Here is a 17,041-nt window from a genome sequence, read left to right on the forward strand (position 1 = left end):
GGGGGGGTACGGTTAGAGGAAGTGATGGAGTGGGGTAACAAAAATATTTTACACATATTATTTTATAAAAAAATATTATTTTTGTGGGATAATAATTTTTTAATCTGTAATTTTAACTAATACTAATAATTTATTTATTTGTCAATGTTGAATGTTTTGTCCATGTGAACTGTGAGATGTGGCAATTTTTTAAATTAAAAGAGAGTGTTATAAAAAGAGAGTTGTGTGTTTCAAACTAATAAGTGATAGTTTAGGTATGAACTAGAAAAAGGGATATTTTAGGTGTGTTTTTATCACTTATCTCTAGTTTTTATATGCTTTCATTAGTTCACCGAGCTGATATTTTGTGTCTCATGAGTGTATAACTAATCCTGTGTTACTCCCTCCATTTTATTTTAGGAAAAATTACCTAACTACACACCATTTATTATCATATTTTCTTATTTTTCCTAGCATTTCAAAATTATCAAAAATCCCCTATTTTGCCCATCATTCCCTTTTCCGAATACATTAATTTGAAATCTCATACCCATGATTTTCTTTCCTTTTTTCAAGCCACAAATCTCTCTACAGTTACCTACATTAATCCATTTTTGAATTTCAATTTTTTTTTCTATCCAATTAATGATTTCAAGTTATTCAAGAGATAGATTGCTTTCCATCACTTCAATTTTCAATTTCTTTTATTTATTTTTTAGTTTTTTCATCTTAAAAAATTATTGAATTTGTTACTCCCGGTCTCTTTACTGGAAGAGGGGTGGAAAATATTGCTAATGCAAAGAGTTCATCTTAAGTGCATTTGGAATTGTTTCAGAAATTTCTAATGGCGGTCTTGATACACTTCATTCCATTGGTTTGATCTTTCAGTATTGGGCTTACCCAATTAATCCGAGAAGGATACATCTTCGTTGCTTTCCGTTGATTAGTTGTTGACTTTTTTCGATCTTTTGGTTGTTCATCTTTTTTGATCCATATAGGTTCAGATTTTTAATGTATCTAGTTGATTTTGTTTCTTAAACTAATGTATATTGTCTTCGTTTCAACATGATGATACATTACAATTCTATCATGCACAATATATCGTGGTTTAATATTAGTTTTGATACATAACATTAATTAGTATTGATACTTGATACCAAAATTCTACCAAATATATTATTTATTATGTAGCAGCCTTTTCATCTACAAATTTCTGATACATATGGATTCTGCTCTCAAACAAAATAAGTGACATAAATAATAATGTATCATGCACTAATTGTTTAGGCATGATACGTAAATTCAAATTTATACTAAAGATATCTGATACATAACACTTACCAAACGGTAATGTATCGATCTCAAACCTAACATCTTATGGGCAACAATTTCTTATTGAATATCTAATAGAAATACAACACTTATCAATTTAAACAAGATACATAAATAGTATTATATTGATAAATCTATCCATCTCGAAAACGAAATTCAAAAAACTATTACACAACATTATAAAAGGTATGAATGATCCATCAAAACTATGCATCTCTTAAAACCTTTTTGTTTGTTGTATCAATGCATAACAGATCATTGAAAATCCAAACTCTTGTTTCTTGACCTCAACGATGTATCAGATCTCCAATTTTTTCCTCAACTCATCGATCTCTAATTTAGTTGCAATGACTGATTTGAGATTCACAAATCAATATTTTGACCAACAACAATTCCATCACTTTTGTATCGTTCATACATCACCTCAATTTTTTAAATTCTGCAATGTCTCAACAAGATCGACATGTTCATGTTGTATCAGTACAATTTGTCGACAAGTTTGATTCAAAAATTGAGATTTTTTTTAAAAGAATGGAAAGAAGAATTTTGGGATCTAAAAACACATTACATATACATCAAACTAGTAATATATCAATTTGTAATCAGTAATGTATCATGAATTATATATCAATATACAAATTCAAAAATTAAAAAACAGAGGGTATACATAGCAAATTCAAACAACTTGAATAAAAAAAGATCTTCGATGAACTTAAAGATTCAAAAGGAAATTGTTTTTCTAACAACAATTTCAACACTTTTGTATCCTTCATAACTCACCTCTCTACCCCAAAATTTCGACAAAAGTTTTTGAATCAAATCTAAAAGGCTTCTTCGCTGAACAGGGTGGAGCAATTTGAAATTTTGAATTTCTTTGTTGTGGATTTCTCATTGCATGATTGAGAGTAAGAAGAAACGGAAGCGTAATTTCTGGGATTTAATTAGATTTTCATATTTTATTCCCTTTTTAGCGCAACAGAAGGATTCTTCTTGTATTAGAATTAATGTATTCAAATGGTGAATTAATGTATCCGAATGGTGACTTATGTATCCAAAAGGTACAAATTTTAAGGGATTATTGTAATTAGAAAAAATAATAGGACTATTTTAAAATTATAGTTTCAAATAAGTTGTAGACAATATTTGATGGCTCTAAATTAGATTATCTCCTTAAAAGCAATTTATATACCAATCACATTCAGTTAACCTAAGGTGTTGAGGAGTTTGACAAGACCCTACCTGTATATTATAATTTATTGTAATTTATTTGTCCATTAGAGGAGGACTACTACTAAGCCTCTACATACTATACATGTGTAAACAAAAGAAGGGAAAAAACATAAATTTCCCTCTAAACTTGTCATGAAAAGTCAGTTACACACTTATACTATTTTGATGATCTATTACACACCTGAATTACTTAAAAGTGAATTTATTTCAATCCTGACGCATATACGATCGGTCACATAATGAGAAAGTGTTTCATACTCGTGCCACATCATCACTATGTCACTGCCATATCAATAATTATGCCAGATTTTAAAAAAAAATCATGTCACCCAATTTCTTCTTCTTCCATAAGCACCATCAAACCCACCATTAAATCACTACCATTGTTGCTATTATCATCAAATTCACTTCTCCACCACCATAGATTTCACCACCGGGATCTTTCCACAACCATTGCCATCATAAAAAATCGATAACAAACATCATAAATTTAACTAAATTCACCATCGAAACCATATCACTATCATTGAAATTCATCACAATCATAACCATAAATTCACCATCCACATCAAAATCACGAGTTTCAATGTCATTATCGAAATTAAAAGTCATACCACCACTAATTTTTCACCCATCACCAAACCTACCACAAAAAATTATCTCAATATACAAATTTTATTCAAGCTCAAAGAGGAGAATTGTGAAAACTTGCAATATTTATTTGCAAATATTTTAGTCAGATAATTGAAAAACTAGTGCTCGATTTACTATTACTGATTTTGAAGAGAATCTAGAGAGGATTTTTCTGAGAGAGAAGAAAGATCTATGACCATACATTAAAAAAATAAATTTTGTGCAAAAACCCAGAAACTTTATACACAAAAAAAGCAAGATCTGAAAATTTTCTTATTTCAAATGATCAAAATCAACAAAAAAACACAAAAATAAATTGAATAATCTTTTCTTGACTTGACGAATTTGATGTGTGAATAATAAAGATTGACCAATTTTAGATGTCTCGCCAGAATTCTTTTCGAATAGTGAATATAATTAATTGAAAAACTTCACGATCTTTGCGATGAGCTTCTATCCCGCAATGTTATTTTCTATTTTTCTCTTGGAAATTTATCATGAAAAAAAACTATTTTTCATATTAGCCATAGCAAAAAAAGTGTTTGTGATAAGAAAAAAATGGAGGAAGAAGAAAGGTAGGATAACGTGAAGAAGAAGGGTGGGGGTGGGAAAAATTTGCCTTTTTTTTTTTTGGAGAAGGCACAAGTACCCCCCTAGACTATGACCAAAATCCAGAGACACACTTTAACTAAACTAATGTCCTATTACCCCCCGAACTCATTTTATATATAATATTGTACACCTTTTGACTTATGTGGCACACCCCGTGACTCCACTCAATTGAGGCGCATGGGAGATATTTGGATGCCACGTAAGCCAAAAAGGTATACAAAATTTTAAAAAAATGAGTTCAGGGGGTAATAGGACCTTAGTTTAGTTAAGGTGTGTCTCTAAGATTTGGGTCATAGTCTAGAGAGGTACTTCTACCTTTTCCTTTTTTTTTTTTACTCAAACGCGCCTTTTTATTTTTTTATTTAATCTTATTTCCATGTCAGCTTTCAGGGTGATATTAAATTCACGTTTGAGTAGTATAAATGTGTAATAGATCGCCTTAATAATTTAAATGTGTAATTGACTTTTCGATACAATTTCAGAGGTGAATTTATGCCTTTTCTCACAAAAGAAAGGTACTACTATAAAAACGTTTACATAAATATTAATTTTTTATTAGAATGTTGTAGTGTTATAAAATTTTGGGAGAAAGTACGATAACGCTTTACTTTAATGTGGGATAGTTGTAATAATTGTGTCTGCTTATAAAAGATTAAATTTGCCTTTTTAAATATTTCAAGTATTGCAACAAAGCAATATTATATACTTTCTACGTCCATTTTTATTTGTTATGGTACATTTTTTGAAAGTCAATTTGACTAATTTTTAAAGTTAAATTAGATTACATTAATTCAATTTTAAACAAAAAAATTACATATTCAAAAACTATAAGAAAAGTATTATAAATTGCACTTTTTTGTATATCAATATGATGAAAAAATACATTGTAAAATGGTTTTCAAAGTTTTTATAGTTTGACTCTAAAAAAAGAAGGGAAAATTGTATATAATAGCAAACTATTAATTCAAACTAAATGCTATAACCACAGTTTGATTTAATTGTAACCCGTAGTAAACTGTTGTCATTCGCCTCTCTCCCTGAAATTCTCGCTCTCCACTCTCCCTTTCTCGCTCTCCAGTCTCTCCCTCGCCTCTCTCACTTTATACAAACACAAATGTATAAATTGTGTTTCTGTTTGTATAAAGCGAGAGAAAATTGTATATATACATGCAAATACATATATCTTCGTTCTATACACTTATAATTATACAATACAAATCTTCCCCTGCCCAGTTCTCTTTTGCCTTTCTCTCTTTCTCGCTTTAGACAAACACAGATTATACAAAATACAATTTATAATTTGTGTTTGTATAAAACGAGAGAGAGAGAAAGATTTGATATACAAATGTTTTATTTCGGTTCAATTGTATACAAATTCAAATTTTATGCAGATATACAAACACATAAAATTGAATTGAGAAGCTGCCAGCGATTTATACAAACGAGAGGCTGCCAATGATTTATACAAATGAGAGGCTGCCAGCGATTTTATACAAATCTGATGCCCCCAGCGATTTATACAATCTAATGCTCTATAGCAAACATAAAATTTGCTATGGAGCACAATTATGCAAATTATAGCTATAGTATACAAATATGATTTTTATGTTTGCTAAATGTGAAAGTTGCTCTAAAAAGAAACTATGATGATTAAAAGTATATATTGAAGCAACACAACTATTTCAATATCAAATTCTTGACCCAAATTTTATTATTCTAATTTTATTTTATTTTTCATAAAAAAAGTTACAATGTTGATATTCAAATTTTCATATTTGCCATCAAGTTTAACAGATAAAAGTTCATAAATATTTTCAGTTGGGACTAAAAGTGTTAATCTTTAGAAAATTTAAAGAACTGAAACTTCAAATGCACACATAATAACTACTTTTATTAATTTGTAATAAATTGAAAGGACCAAAATTGTTGAGTGCGTATTTTGAAAAATTATTTTGAGTCTATCCTCAACCTAAGATACAATTTTTGTCATTTTCTCGATGTAAAGTTGTGAGATTTGTGTAGATTCTCGATTGATAAAATTAACGAACTAAACTCCTAAATGAAACATGATATTGTCTCACATGATTTATTTACTTAAATTTATACTTCAATTAAGTACGATACATTTTTCATTACCCAATAAATCTTATCTATCATCAAAACTTATTAAGTCCAACGTATAACTACCTCAAAAATTAGTAGACAAATAGATGTCTTTGTCATGACAAATTACTTGTAATCAAGTATGTATATATCATGGACAAGTCCCTATTAATTATTCAATTGACCATATTTCATAATAACATATCGATTTCAAATACGTCAGAAGTTATCTAATTATGAAACACTATTATATTCTTATTTAATTTCATATGAAGATTATGGATGAAGAATGCATGTGTTTCATCAATCAAAGGAACTTTCTTCGTCGGTTCCCTTTCTTACAAAATGATTCTTACAAATCCAACAAATCTAGCTATAATACCACCATAGTAATGATGTCCACGTAGTAATATATAATACATCAAGTGTCTCAGTAGAAAAGATAAAACTGGAAAAATTCCCAACCCTTTTTAATGATTATATTACAATTGTTGACCACTAATATGTTATAATTTCAGCCGATGATAACGATATCCCTTTTATTTTATATAAATATCTGAGTGATTCAAATGTTTAAAAAGTGTAATTATAAGTCTTTATCGGTCTTTCATCATATGCGAAACTTCGTGATTATTGTATCCTCTATTTCTTGGTAAAAAATTCATTCATTAAAAAAGCTAAATTTGGTATATGTTGTGTGAACGCAGGGACAATTTTCTAGCGACGACAATTAGGTAGAGCTGTTAATATGGGTTAGGCCTGTTGGACCGGCCTGACTTAATCCGTGATTTGATAGATTTGGATTAAGAATTTTTGGAGCTCATTTAAGAAAAGGGCTTGTTAGCCCGATCTGAATACGTTTGTTGATTTGTGGGGTTTGAAAAATATGGGTAGGGCTGCCTCGTCAAATAAAAATTAATTAAAAAATCAAACTAAAATAGAGAATTAAAAATAACAATCGTCCAAACTCAAAATCTATTTAAAGTTTTAAATATTAAAATTTAAATACATATTATGTTTATAAATATGTAGTACATAAAATAAAAATTCCCTAAAATTTCTTGGGAATCACTGTGTAGGTCGTAGCCTATGGAATATTGACATATTTTTTTGGGTTTTTTTTTATGATCATTAAAAAACAATTAGGTTAATATTGTTTTTAGCTATTTATATTTTTACTAGAAATCAAACTTAATAAATATTATAAATAATTTTATTTATGGATTTGATTAACAAATAGTAACATTAACACCATGTATTAACTTGTCGATATTTATGATAATATTTTTAAATTATATATGATTTAATTTTTTTTTTAAATTTGTTTTTTCAAAAAGTGGGTTGCCCGGCACAATCCGTAGCCCACGTACTTGTGGGTTGGGCTGACAGTTTTTTGGGCCACAATAAAATGGGTCAATCCGGCCTGACCCTTCAAATTTCAAAGCATGTATGGGTAAGCCGGACTGGGATGGGTTAGCCCATATTGACAACTCTATAATTCGAAGAAGTCATGATTTGATTTAAATAGTTATTTTAATAAAATCAAAATCAAAATAAGATCAATTTAGGTGATATTTAAATTTCTAAAAATAAAAAATCAAATAAAATCAAATAAAAAGCACCAATTTAGTGCAATTTTTCGATTTATAAGTAGCTAATGATCATGAAATGATAATAGTTAAATAACGGAGACACAAGAGAATTATTTCAAAATGACCATTGTGAATCAAAAGTTTCTCTATACTATCACAAGATAAATGTATCCTGATCTTTTATTATTCTTCAACATTATTCCAAAAATCAAAGGATGCAATCCTTTGAAAAGTAGATAAATGTCTTAGAAAAGAAAATAAAAATGGACAATATTACACCACACCACATATAGACCACTAGATTTAGAGTGTTGGGTTTAGGCATATATATATATAAATATATATATATATTGGTGTAATATACCATAAATATAATAAATTACAGTTGAAAATAAAATGACAAAAATGAATAAACAATTTTTTAGGCTGAGGCATGGATATCTCGCTCTTTTTAAGGAGATTCAAGCCCACTGCGGCATAATCTACACCGATCCAGCAGTAATACTCTTGACTTGTCCCCTCTAGGATACAACAGTCCAACAATGTCGTACAACTCAAACAACTCTGGATTAGTTGAAGAGTCCAAAGCTCCACATAAGAACACCTTCCTTCAACATATAAATACTCTCTTTTGTATATAGTGAATATAGTTGAAGACTTAGAATATTATTCTTTGTCTCAACTCTCTCTTTTCACTACTACACTGATCTCAATATAAACGCAATTAATACTACTCATCTTTTTCATTCTATATTTTCTTGTACTTCTCTTGTTTCTTCTTCCCTCTCAACACAAAGGAAGACCACACTATTTATAGGTGATGAATTCTTCTTTACAATGAATAGGAAGATAGTGGGTAGTAAATTTGCCAAATAAATGGCTCAAATCTTACATAAGTTACAAGACTTCAAGATAGAATAATGGGTGAAATGAAGAGTTGATGGTTACATAAGTTACTAACAACTAATGACCACTTTTTTCCACTATTGATGAGAGTAAAGAGAACAAATGTAATGTCCACCAATAGACATAACATGATATATAATGTGACATATAATATATTTTAATTAATATTAAAATGTCACACCAGCATATATATATATACACTTTAAAATATGAATTTAAGAGTGGTGTAGTGCATGTGAAAAAGAAGTAGACTCAAATAATGATGACGAGGTACTCCTATAAAATATCATAATTATTTATGAAAAATATCATATGTTCAAATTATAAAATTTATGTATACAATTTAATTATCTACTCGATCGGGTTATTTTTTCCATTATTTTTAGTAAAAATCAAAATATAATTATATTATCCATTTTTAAAATTTACATTATAATATATCATGAAGCGTTCTAAAAGAGAATTCACTCTTTTTTAGGAATTCCCCCACCCCTCCTTTTTTTTTTTTTGTTTTAAGCTCAAGCTCGAAATCACTAAATAAAAATGAAGGAACTCTGTACTATATTCAAGGATATCCTTTTATTCAACCATATCGGGATATAGAAGCTTCCTCTGCCGGCCTTCCTTCTTAAATTTATATTTATCAAGGAATAAGGTCACAATAAGCCAAACATGAAACACTAAAATAATACATCAAATTAAAGTCACAAGCATGATCTACCTTTTAATTTGTACGAGGAAAATAAGTATATATATATATATATATATACTTAACCCCATTCTTTAATTATTCAGTGAATTAAGCACTTGATCAGATATTTGCATAGTAACAATTACATGGGTGCAAGCATTGCTATTGCCATAGTATTTATAATTAGTATTGTTTTTTGTTTCTTATCTTGTTTAGTCCGTAGAAGGAACTTACACCGAAAAAATGCTCAATCACAAAGCAGAACAAGAGATGGGAACATGGTCGTTTTAGCAGGAGCCGCTGCTGGTGTTGCTGTTGCTGCAACGTCCGTTGCAGCAAACAGCAACACTACTACTGACGATGAGCGTAAGCGTAATGAGGTAAGTATTGACCTAGGAGCTGTTGCTGCTGAAGCAACTGCAAACGCTTCACAAGGTTGTTGCTGTGGTGGTGGCGGTTGTGGTGGTGGTGATGGTGGAGGTTGTGGCGGTTGTGGTGGTGGAGATTAAAAGCCTTGTTAACACCTTTTTGTATTTTGCGCTAATTTTCACATATATCACTGAATTTTATCTACTATATCACTTTTATATGTTTAAAAGTATATATACTTTTTAGTTATTTTAATGTGATAAAATATGTATAAAGATTGGTGATATGAATAAAGATTGATGAGCATGCATGTATGTATGTAATTAACATTTAAATTATATTTTTACGGATAGTTTGTGCAACACCTATACAAACTAAATTATTTTTGCCCGTGTGCATACAAGCCCAATATTTACCTTATTATTATTGTGTATTTCATTCATATANTATGTATAAAGATTGGTGATATGAATAAAGATTGATGAGCATGCATGTATGCATGTAATTAACATTTAATTTGTTTTTCTTCCTCTTAATTATTCTAGTTCGTTTATATATGATTTACTTTTCCATTGCTTCAATACTTCACCGAGCTGATGTTTTGTGTATCCTGAGTGTAAGGTGTACTAATTGTATCACTTTTTTCTTTTCATTTTATGTGAAATGAAAATATCTACCACTTATTTTCGATCATAAATTTAAAAAAGTTTCATTTCTTTCTTAAATTTCATGCTGAATCAAACTAACTCATATAAAATGGAACCGAGAGAATATGTTTTATCCGATAAGAAAAGGACTTAATTAAAAATATACGTGGAGAATTTAAGTTGTAAACTTGTAATAGACTATATTTATATTTTTACGGATAGTTTGTGCAACACCTATACAAACTAAATTATTTTTGCCCATGTGCATACAGGCCCAATATTTACCTTATTATTATTGTGTATTTCATTCATATGATAGTATTGTATTTTGTATTAATCTAGCTTATCGTTAATATATAGAACTTTCACAAGTTTTTTTTGCCATCTGAATTTGCATCATGCTGTTGTAACAGCTTTGAATAATAATATCAACCACACAGCACTGCATGACTTAAGCGTGTTATTGAGCTCCTAAATAATGACATAGCAACTCTTTTCTATCCGCACTTTTTCTCAAAATGAGAAAGAAATTGAAGTAATTAATTATGGGAAAATCCAACATGAGTGAAATATAAATTATTTTCTAGATAGATTTTAATGTGTATAAGCTTCACAAAGCTTGTTGCAATCTTGCTTCTCGAGACTTGTATAACTGATGTTTGTTGGAGCTATAATAACATTTTGATCTGCTATTCAACCATTAATTTATTTCACTTTTACTTTCTATCATTAAAGATCACAGATAAAAACATATGAAAATGTCTCTATACTTGCTCTAAATTACTCGCAAACAAAAAGTAAAAAAAAACTCCAATTTTAAAATATCATTTTTCACTTAAATTACTTTTTTCAAATTTCACAATGAAATATGGCCGAACGCTCACTAACATTCTAGACAATGTTGGTTTCACCAACTCCTCTAGCATAATGAGGACTCATAAAAATTCCACATGCAGCTCAAAGGACTTTAACCATTCTAATCTACATATATTAGAATGAAAGAAATTCTAAGAAAACCTAATTAATGCATCAAAAGTATCAATTTTTGCAGACCACAATATCAGCTAACGAAACAACTTAAGCTCCCAGAATTGAAGAAAGAAAATTCGAAAGTGTTATGTGAGTTAAAAGTGCCAATTTTCTTAATCTACAATATTAACTACCAAAACAACTTAATTAGGCTCCAATAATTTGAAGGAACAACTAACCAGAAAGGCAAAACTATCAAAACTCACAATAATGGTGAGCACTCAATCAGAATGAAATAGAGAAGCCATGAAAGGCAATTTGAGAGAGAAGAGATGTGAAAACTGTATTTTTGGGGAAATGAAAAATTACCGTTTCATTGATTATTCAAGGATTATATACATGATATTGAGAACCTTCTAGAAGAATCAAATACACAGAAAATATCCTAACTAACTAACTGACATATTAACAAACTAACAAACTACTATATTATGACTAATTGAGTTGTACGTTAACTGGTACCTAGCTAACTATTATGACTAAGCTAGTGATTAATTTAGATGTAGTAGTTGTCAATACCCCTCCTCAAGTTGGTGGTGATGATCTCACAAGCAATTTGGATTGGAAAAGAAGAGCTCTGGCTGTTTCTAGCAAGTATTTGTGTTTTCTTTCTACTATGTTGTTTTGTTGTGGTGTATAAGGGCAAACTTTTTTGGTGTGTGATGCCTTTGGCTTGAAAGAACTTGTTTGTTTCAGTGTTATTGAACTCCAGTCCATTATCAGATCTAATGCACTTGATGGTTGTTTTAAACTGATTTTCTATCGTGTTTATGAAGGTTTAGAGAACTTGTAATGCATTACTTTTGGTGTTCATCAAATGTGTCCAGCTGGCCCTACTGTAATCATCCACAAGGGTGATGAAGTATTTGTAATTGTCATATGTAGGTACATGGTATGGCCTCCATAGATCAACATGAAGAAGGTCAAAAATTGTCTTAGATTGAGTTGTGTTGTGATTGAAAGGTAGCCTAGTTTGCCTTGCCATAGGGCACATTGTGCACAAGAAAGGTTGTATAGGGGAAAATTTGACTGGAATAGTAGTTATATTTCTCATTTTCAGAAAAGGCACATGGCCAAGTCTATTATGCCACAACAAGTCTACGATGTATCTTTATTCAACACATTTGCATTAGTGAAAGTAGAAGAACAAACAAAGACATCAGGAACTTGTACCTTACTAGTGCTAAACACATTACATTTTCTAACACGTACATGATTTATTGTATACTGAAATTGGAAAGGAAGAACTCTTGTCTGGAAAAGAAGGACTCTTATGGACAGGCAACTACACATAAAAGCATTGGCATCAGCAGCATCCTTCAAGCATTTTCCATACATGTAATAAATGTCATCCTTGCTACTACCAAGTGCCTAAGGCCTCTTCACTGAAGGGGCCTGTAACAGACAAGTTGTATCAGTGAATAAAATCACGCACTTCATTGAAGAGACCAAAGAATGAACTGAAATAAGATTATACTTGAAAGAGGGAACATGCAATATTTTATTTAAGATAATCTTAGATGTAATAGGGGCATCACCATACTCTGTCACTTTGACCTTATATCCATTAGGGAGTGAAACAAGTATAGGGTAAGGCAATGTTTGGACATTTGTTAGGGAAGATTTGTTAAAGGTCATATGGTTTGAAGCTTCTGAGTCAATGATCCATAAATCATCTAAAACATTTGCATGAAGCACTACCAAAATCAATAGAAGAGGTGCATACTACTATGCCTGCAAAATTGTTAGACTCAGCAGCAACCTTAAATCCTCTCCTGAAACATCAGTCTGGAAATGCTGCAGTAGACTCATGATCTGACCATATTGCTCTTGTGTGATGGTAGCAATTGGGTTGTTGTTGCCCTGTGAGCAGTCTTCTTCCTTATGTGTATCAGGTGTTGTGCCATGTGCATTAGCCACAATTCTCTTTCCCTTGAAATTTTGATGATTGTTTTGCATGTACTACTGTCCATTATTATGATTATTGGACTTGTGATTAAGAATGTTGTTCCCTGGAGGATATACATGTAGCTTATAGCACTTCTCCTTAGTATATCCTTGTCTCTTACAGAACTCACAGATTATGATTCCTCTTTTGGTGTTGTTACCTAAGAAAGAACCATTGCATGTATAATCGCTGTTGCTACCTGGATTGTTGCTACTTGAAAAATTTGTTCTATAAGCTCTTCCACTTGTAGATCCTCTATCAATAAGCATTTAGAGAAGTTGACTCCATAGGCATACGATTAGCAGGCCTAAATTCCCTTTTCTTCTCAACAAGGAAAAGGCGTCTGCCATGGAGGGAGGAGGATTTATCATGAGTATATTACCCCTTATCACAGTGTATATTTCATTCAATCCCATAAGAAATTGTATCAATCGTCTATCCTATTCAGATTTGTGCATACTCTCCTTAGCACCACATGTGCATAGGCTCTTCGCATTTAAAGTACTCAATTCCTCCCACAACTTCTTCATCCTTGTGTAATAGACAGTTATGTCTAGAACACCTTATGTTAAGTCATCAATTTCCTTCTGTATCTGATACAATTTTGCACCATTGGTCTAATCATATCTATCTTCCAGCTCCTTCCAAAGTTCAGCAAAATTATTGACATAGTCTACACTATCTGAAGGATCATTATGTAGAACACCTCTTCTCCGGGACCCCTATCCAGCTCCATCAAATTGAACTGGAATGAGTAGCATCATTGGGTTATCTGAAGGATGAACATAAAGAGCACTGTTTGTGTCAACTCCAGCAGTAGCAGTTACCACATGAGGTACATCAACATCTCCCATGATGAAAAAAAACTTCAATTGAATCTGAAAACAGAAATACTAGATCTAGAAGATTGAGGAAGAAAGGAATCGAAACAGATACATCCAATTTAGCTATAGTAGTTGTCAATAAAAACAACAACATGAGAAGAAGACAATAACAATGTGCGTTTTTAGGAGCTTATTTCCGTCCCTGGGCTTCATCTCTGGAGGAGATTTCAAAATCGAGCTCAGACTTATTTATGGATGGTAGAAATATCATCTTTGGCCATAAAAGAAAAGAAAATATTTTTGTCTCTTCAGTTCAGGTCTCCATAACTTTTCGCATGGTTTATATCAGAAGAACGAAAGTTATATTTTTTATCATCATCAGAGACAAAATTAAGTAAGGAAGCAATAAACACAAAAAAAAAATAGGCAATTAGAAAAACAAAGGCCAAATTCAAATTTAATCAACTTCAATGCAAATACCACATTCAATATCCATGTCCAAAAAGAAAATTAACTCTTTACATACATTAAATGTATAAAAAATCCAAACAAGAATACATGTGATTTCTTGTCCAAACAAGAAGGTTGATGAAAACACTTCTTTAGTTTTTTGTTTTGTTATTCTTCAGTTTGAAGGTAGTCCTTATGAAATCAATTTTTCAATTGCCCTTTTTATTCGTAAGTGTATAAGTATTCTGAACGACTTCGCTTCTATTTAAGCACAATTCTTCAGACCGTTGTTCTTCACTTCAAACTGCACATTAACTCAAACTCTCTTAACTTAGAGTTGTTCTTCACTTCAAACTCCACATGACTCGAACTCTTTTTACTTAGAGTTCTACTCTAAGAATGTTATTAAGTGCAATTGACATCCAGTTGGTGATATAAGTGAAAGTATTATCCTTCTACTTTTAATTAAATTGAGCAAGTTTTAGGAAAAATCGAAATTTATTAACGAATAAATATTAGTAATGTTAATTTGTGGTGTTGATAATCTAATGATGTGAAAATATATAATATTTAATTTGCATAATAGTATATAACACTTAAACTAATTCAATTTTGACAAACGACACTATAAGTTATGTACCAACATATATAAATAATTTATTAACAACTCCACACTAATTTGTTAAATAATTTTATTTTCATAGATCAAGTAATACTTGATAACAATATTCATATCTGTTGGTGTAGTTTGACGATGAGAAGAATTAAGAAAAAAAATTCAAATTAAATGAACACTGCTAAACCTTTTTAGCTTAAAAATATTGTTATCGATGTCAATGATCTCACCAACGCAATTCTGATAGAATCATATAACATTGTACTTTACATATAATTTAAACCGTGATATATTTTTAATTATATAAGAAAACATTAATTTATTATGAAAAACTGATAAATATATCTTCTAGAGCATATGAATGTGAGTCTTCAAAACTTAATTGTCGATACTCTTCTACAGGTGGAAAGGAAGAAAATAAAACTTCAAGGAGAAGAAAAGTCATGTGTTGATAATTACTTTTATATAATGAATATATATGATGGTAGCAAGTGTAGACAAATTATAAGGCCAATATAACATTAATGTCATAAATCCAATAACTTATAAGCTAGTTTGTTGTATTTTTGTGTATGAATCAATTATATCATTTTGACTTTTGATATCAGTAATGAAACTACTTTGTTCGTAACGTTTAATTTTGATCCGACGTTGAATTATCATATTCCACTTTTAAGTACATATTAATAAAATTGGTCAAAAATATGACAGTTGTCAATGTCTATTTCTTGAAATGAATTTCCTTTTAAGTCATAGAAATGCCTCCCATGCCTTTATGGCTTTTACTCTTTCAATGGCGTCTGCGGATGATCATTCATTCTTTCATATTCTCATAGTTGGTATGTGGAAAGACAAGAGAGAGATATTCTCCCTCCTAAAATATCTGGCGTTTGTGCGTTTTAGCTTTTATTTGAATTTCTGTCAGTTTTTGTGAGATTAGTTTTCTATTACTCCAGAAGATCTTGTGAGGAATACAATAGGTGAAATATTTTTTAAGAATAATATCTTTGACACACCTTAAGTTGTAAGAATTTCCTACAAGTATTCGTATTAAAGTAGTTTTTTTTTTGTAAGATTTTCAATATTTAGTTGGTCACGAATATTAGGATTGCATTTAATTAAGATGATGGATGAGAAGACGAAAAAAATCATTATTATTTCCATAATATTTGGTTCTTTTTTTTCCCTTGTATTATGTTGTATTATTTTATCCCGCCTAAACTGTGGAAGGAAATTACAGCAATCTGAAATTGAATTAGACGATTCTGCTGAGGCATCTGATACCATTACACAAGGTTGCTGTTGTGGTGGTGGTGACAGTACTTTTGATAGTGGTCCTGGTGGTAATTGCGGCAGTGCTGTTGATGGTGGTCTTGGCGGCGGTTAATTAACACCTTATTTGGATGGTTGTTACCCATTGTATTGTATTGTTTGTTTAGATTCAATGTTCGTTTAGATTGTTATTTAAATTGTATTGTATGGTATCATTTAAATCCATTGCTAGGTAATCACGAGAAGTCCATTTTGTGTAACGATCACTACCTTAATATTTTCTTCTCATTTTTATCTTTTACTTATTATTTAATAATCCAATTTTATTAACATTATATAACGACCGAAAACGACAGAATCTATCCAAATATTATTTTCATCAAAATAATACAATACAATACAATACAACATAATACAATATAATACAATACATTATGAAACAATACTTAACAACTATCGAAACAGAGGGTAAGAAAGTATGTCGCTTCGTTATTCTTTTTACTGTTATACTCTTATGTGGTTTACTTTTGGACCGTCACGTTGGGAGGCCCTCCCAAAACTAGCTATGTATATATTCCTGTTATGTACTTATATACAAAGAATAAATTCGGTATTATTCTTTGTGTGATACAAGCTCTAGATAAAATTTGATCTTTTTGAGAAGATGTATTTTAGATAATAATGTACAATCCTATTTGAATTTTCAATAAAAACTTAGTTAATTACAAGATTGACATCACCCTTCAGGGTGGCCCAATGATTTGGGTTTGGAACTTCCATATTGGAGGTCTCAAGTTTGAAACCTCTT

The 17,041-nt window shown here is 30.4% G+C and overlaps 1 long non-coding RNA gene and 1 other non-coding gene across 3 annotated transcripts in view; one reads left to right on the forward strand and one right to left on the reverse strand.

The window, feature by feature from the left end:
- Nucleotides 1-17,041, forward strand: part of LOC125872524 (uncharacterized) — an 88,932-nt gene that overhangs the window by 55,317 nt on the left and 16,574 nt on the right. The window lies entirely within an intron of this gene.
- LOC125854019 (small nucleolar RNA Z159/U59) lies at nt 14,198-14,281 on the reverse strand. The gene has a single exon (XR_007445317.1). It is a non-coding gene; the product is annotated as a small nucleolar RNA Z159/U59 (small nucleolar RNA).

This window comes from Solanum stenotomum, chromosome 1, assembly GCF_019186545.1.
Source record: "Solanum stenotomum isolate F172 chromosome 1, ASM1918654v1, whole genome shotgun sequence".
Classification (NCBI taxonomy): domain Eukaryota; kingdom Viridiplantae; phylum Streptophyta; class Magnoliopsida; order Solanales; family Solanaceae; genus Solanum; species Solanum stenotomum.